The 5,428-nt window shown below is 34.7% G+C and overlaps 2 protein-coding genes across 2 annotated transcripts in view; one reads left to right on the top strand and one right to left on the bottom strand.

The window, feature by feature from the left end:
* The window catches only part of LOC106882221 (eukaryotic translation initiation factor 3 subunit M), a 66,318-nt gene that overhangs the window by 59,646 nt on the left and 1,244 nt on the right, over nt 1-5,428 (bottom strand). The window lies entirely within an intron of this gene.
* The window catches only part of LOC106877624 (liver carboxylesterase 1F), a 13,863-nt gene continuing 10,035 nt past the window's right edge, over nt 1,601-5,428 (top strand). The window contains exon 1 of the mRNA XM_014926566.2: nt 1,601-1,737. The gene's annotated coding sequence lies outside the window, so the exon portion shown is untranslated. The remainder of the gene's footprint in view (nt 1,738-5,428) is intronic.

Here is a 5,428-nt window from a genome sequence, read left to right as displayed (position 1 = left end):
ATATATATTCTTTTACTTGTTTCAGTCATTTGACTGCGGCCATGCTGGAGACAACCGATGCTGGTGTGTTTATGTCCCAAAAATCTAGCGGTTCGCCAAAAGAGACCGGTAGAATAAGTACTAGGCTTACAAAGAATAAGTCTTGGGGGCGATTTCTTTGACAAACACCCGTTAAGGCGGTGCTCCAGCATGGCCGCAGTCAAATGGCTGAAACAAGTAAAGTAAAAAAGTATATATATATATATATATAGTCTGTAGTTCATATACTCGTAAAAGAAGCGCACTCTAAAGCATTAGGGCTATATATATATTATAGAGGGACCGTTAGTTTCGCACTTATAAAGCGTTTGGCAGTATAGGCGACCCGTCACACTCTAATGGCTAAGCGCTTTATAGGTGCGAAACCACTGGTCACTCTATGACTGGCCATTACATTTAACTTCCTACATACATACATACATACATACCTACATACTTACATATATGAAAAGGTTGTGTTATTATAATATTCCACATACAAAAACAGCCATACCAACAATTCCAACATACTTCGTGTGTGTGTGTGTGTGTGTGTGCATGTGTTTGTGTGCAAATGTTTGTGTGTTTGTCCCCCCCCCCCCACCAACATCGCTTGACAACCGTAATTTAGCGGTTCGGCAAAAGAGACTGATAAAATAAGTACTAGGCTTACAAAGAATAAGTCCTGGGGTCGATTTTTTCAACTAAAGTCGGTGCTCCAGCATGGCCGTAGTCAAATGACTGAAACAAGTTAAGAATATATATATGTGTGTGTGGGTTTGTGTGTCTGTGTTTGTACTCCCACCATCGCTTGACAACCGATGTTGGTGTGTTTACGTCCCCGTAACTAGCGGTTCGGCAAAACAGACCGGTACAATAAGTACTAGGCTTACAAAGAATAATTCTTGGGGTCGATTTGTTCGACCAAAGTCGGTGCTCTAACATGGCTGCCAGTCAAATAACTGAAACAGATTTTTTTAAATGCACGGTGCTCCAGCATGGCCACAGTCAAATGACTGACACAAGTAAAACAATAAAAGAAAGAACATGTGCGTGTATGTGTGTGTGCGTGCATGTGTGTGTAAGTCGTCCAAGATTCCATAAGTCAGGGGAACAAATGCCCTATCTGTCAATAGAGTGGATATATATATATATATATATATATATATATATATATAATTTATACACATGCATATATGCATTAAGAAGTTTGTTTGTTGTGACCGGTCAGAGAATTACCATTGGTTTCGCATATTTAAAGTGCCTAGCTTACCTAGGTAACTCGTCCACCAAACTCAAATGGCTGGAGGCACAGACCATCTCCACACACACACATATATATATACATATACACACACACACATTGACATACATTTTGTACGCACACATACTACACGTGTGGGTACATATATTATATATTATTATTATTGTTGCACCTTTCCTGTAGTTCTGAACCATCAGAAGACATCATTTTAAGCAAACTTCGAAAAGACGACGACCTTAAAGATGGGGAAAAAAAAAAAAAAGAAAAAAAAATGTCGGTCAATTATGGGAGACCACCATACCTTATATAGTATTGTAGGCGGAGTTACGCATGCGCACTGGTCTCTGTTACTGTTCAAAACAGCTGTGCAGGGAGTTGCACCATTTTCATTCTACAATATGGTTCGAAGTGTGAAGAAGAATAAAACGCAAAGGCGCCGCGGCGATGTCTGTCAGGTGAGTTTTCCTTTTATTTTTTCCCCCCTATCGCATTATTTTCAATACTCTTGCTATTACTGATGGCTTTTCGGCCCCGCAGCAGCTAGATCTATACTATTTAATAACGCACCCTTTATTTTAAAATAAACAGAAAATCAACAACAAATTAGTTTGCATTATTTGAAATAGATTTAGATGCTTTGTTTAGCAGGTTGGGCGATCTTGTAGAAAGAACCCTACGTTAGCTCGATTTCTTTGTTGTTATTGGTTTTTTTTTAAAAACTATAATCGATCATTTCTTTTGGGTGAAAGACGTTCCAACCATGAGCATCCCGCTAACCTCCCTCTCCCCCACCCCACATACACAGCAGAATCAAAGTCTGCCTAAGACTATATTATTTCTGTATCCTTTCCTTATTCCAGACAATAAGGATTGAAGATGCGCTTTTGAGGGAGATTTGACTGCTATTTCTAGCATCGATCAGACTCGCTCGTTGACTCAGTACATTTCTATTTATCGATCTGGTTTCTTGTAAAATTTTATTCCTCTGCTCGTAGGTTGTTCTAAATATGATCATCTGATCGTTTTCTATACTTACCACTACATTATTCAATTATATTCTTTCGTTTTTCGTCTTTCTTTCTCCAATTAGTGTATAATTAGAGTAGCTTTGGCATCCATGTCTGGCAGTTTCTCTCATTGAAATAAATCTACCTCTGTTTTGTTTTTAATATGATGGCTTTCCTTCTTCCATTTTCCTGAGCGTAAATTCTTACATAAATATTATGACAGATTTTTTAAAATATATATTTAAAAAAAAAAAGACAAACACAAACCAAGTTTGGACTTCATTGTTTACTTTCAGCATTTAAACATACACCTGTCAAAGAACCTGTATTTATTTTGTGGTTATATGTCTGTATGTGAATTTCTAACAAGGTTTCTTCAAATTTTTTTTTTTATATTAGACTGTCAATCAAAGCTACTTAGCAGACTGTTATTAAAATTAACCATCAACATCAATATTATTTTTCCTTTGGCCTAAGATTTATTTTATTCTCGGTAGAGTTTTATGTGGGCTTGTAATCCTTAGATATCCACATGATTTGAAAAAGCCATCAAGTGCTCGTAACCCCTCTGATAATATTCCGTTTTTAACAGGCAAACCTTTATCATCATCAGCGTCATTCCTCATCTTAAAATTATTTATTAAATTGGGAATATATCGGTAGAGAGAGGGAATTGACTCTCTGTCATCACTGTTTATTTTATTTTCATTCTTCCAGTTTTATGATCGATAACACACACACACACACACACAGATAGACCAAATAAAAAAAAATTGATATTCTCCTTCACTGCAAATTCTTTCTCGTTCCATTTAGAACTCCTGACATAATAATAATAAAGGAGACCAATGATCAACGGCGTTCTAGTTATGACCATCCCGTCAATTATATTGTGTATATCAGTTAATACATAGCTCAGTGTATCCCTGCGTTTTTTTTCTTTCCTTTTTAGTAGACTGTATACTGCTGTATATGTGGGAGGATTTCGAGAGGAAGGTTTGGCTGCCATTTTTAGCAGATCGTGTAATCGCGCAAAATGCGTCCCTCTTCCTGACCCCATTTGTAATAAAATAGACTTTCCTCATTTCAAAACGGAATGATGAAATCGCTACGACATGATCCTTATTTATCCTTTTCTTCTAAAATTGTATGTAATTCGATAAACATATTGTTTGTTTGTACTTATTCGAATGTTAAAATTCATTCAGCGACCATATATATATATATATATATATATATATATATATATATATATATATATAATAATAAAGATATTAGGGATAAAATCCAAAATTACAGGTAAAAACTCAATTAAAATCAATTTATTAAAAATTAAAATTAAATTAAGTTTCACAGAGTAAAATATATATAAATATAAAGGAAAAGAACCAAGGAAATATATAGTTTTAGGGAAAAGAACTATATATATATATATATATATGTATACATGTCTCTTAAAGGATAGAGCTCAAAATCAATGCATTGAAGATACTTTATTGCAGCAACAATTATAATAACAGAAACAACCACAATAAGCCAAACCTATGCACATTTCAATAGGGTGTCCCGGAAATTTATAAAATTTGTTTTATAAAAGTATATATTTAATATATATATATATATATCATGCTGATGATATAAACGGGCAGCCATCAACATTTTCTATCCTAAGGGTTTTTCAACCCTACATTTACACGCTATTACGCTATTTTTTTATAGATTTATCTCCAAGTTTCAACGTCTCCCCCAAAAAATGAATTACTTAATGCTCTCATAAAGTTTCTAAAATTCTTATGACGCCAACTGTATATTTAAAGATAGATAGATATGTGAATATATATATTCCTAACTTTAATTTTAATATATTCACAATGACATTGTGGTGTTGGTTACCATGTCTGTTGGCGGCGGGGGGAGAGGGATTATCACTGAACCATGACGACTAATCGCTTAAAGTACGTTGGCGACAACAATTTACCGTTTTCCTATCATTTTTTTTATCTCCCTGCGCTCCCGTGCATCTCTTTGTGTTATGCAACTTTCGAATATGAAAATATTGATCTTCACTGATGTCGACAAACCAGTTTATAAATCAGAAAATAAAAATAGAACAAACCGGCTTCGAGTACTTTAGCATGGCAGGATATTATACATATATATATATATGTAAATGATATATTTCCAGTATTATTTTCATATTTTGATGCTGGACAGACTTGATCTAACAAACTTCTGAGCAAAGGTGTTCCCACTGTGACCGTTCCGTCCTTTGCTGGTATTTATTGTATCTGAAACTGCATCAACGAATGCGTCACTCGTCGCTACCCAACCTTCCCTGAAGATTGAGGGAGATTTGGCTGCCATTTGTAGAAGGCTGAGCGACTTAGCAGACCCACTCTCGATTATATATATATATATATATATATATATGCATGTGGGGACGGCTTGTGTGTGATTTAAAGGAGATTTAGCTACTAATTTCTAAGCGCCGCGATCACGCGGTTGCTCTTCCTTTGTTAAACATTAACCATCAATTGCATTTTCAGATTGTGTGTGTGTGCATGTATCTATATATACATGCATACACACTCACAAAACTATATTATATATCAAAGTATATATACGTACAAAATAATATACCCACGTGTGCGAGGGAGACTGTAGGTAGGTAGGTAGGTAGGTAGGTAGGTAGGTACACGCACACGTATATACAAGAACATGAGAAAATGTATTAAATCCTATTAAAAAAAACGTTGCTTAAAAGAAAGAAGTTTAATACTCTCAACCAATTCCTATCTAACCATTTTTTTTATATATAAATATATAATCCCAACTGCCGTCATATTTAAATCACGTTCGTTTTAAGATAATTTTTATATTATCAAACATGCAGATTAAGTCAGTGAACTCGAATATAATCCTCATCAAATAACCATTTCTAGGAACCTGACACAATTCGATAGTAATTTCCTTTTCTTATCCAACACCCCCGCATGATGAAGATAAGAAGAAAAAAACTAAATACATAAAGCTGAATATATATATATATATATATATATATATATATATATGAATCGTCATCTGTTGTATATATTAGGGAGTGGTGAGGCAATTTTTGTGGGGTTTAGTTGAAGAGATA

The sequence above is a fragment of the Octopus bimaculoides genome, chromosome 25 (assembly GCF_001194135.2).
Source record: "Octopus bimaculoides isolate UCB-OBI-ISO-001 chromosome 25, ASM119413v2, whole genome shotgun sequence".
Classification (NCBI taxonomy): domain Eukaryota; kingdom Metazoa; phylum Mollusca; class Cephalopoda; order Octopoda; family Octopodidae; genus Octopus; species Octopus bimaculoides.
This window is presented reverse-complemented; position numbering and strand designations above follow the sequence as displayed.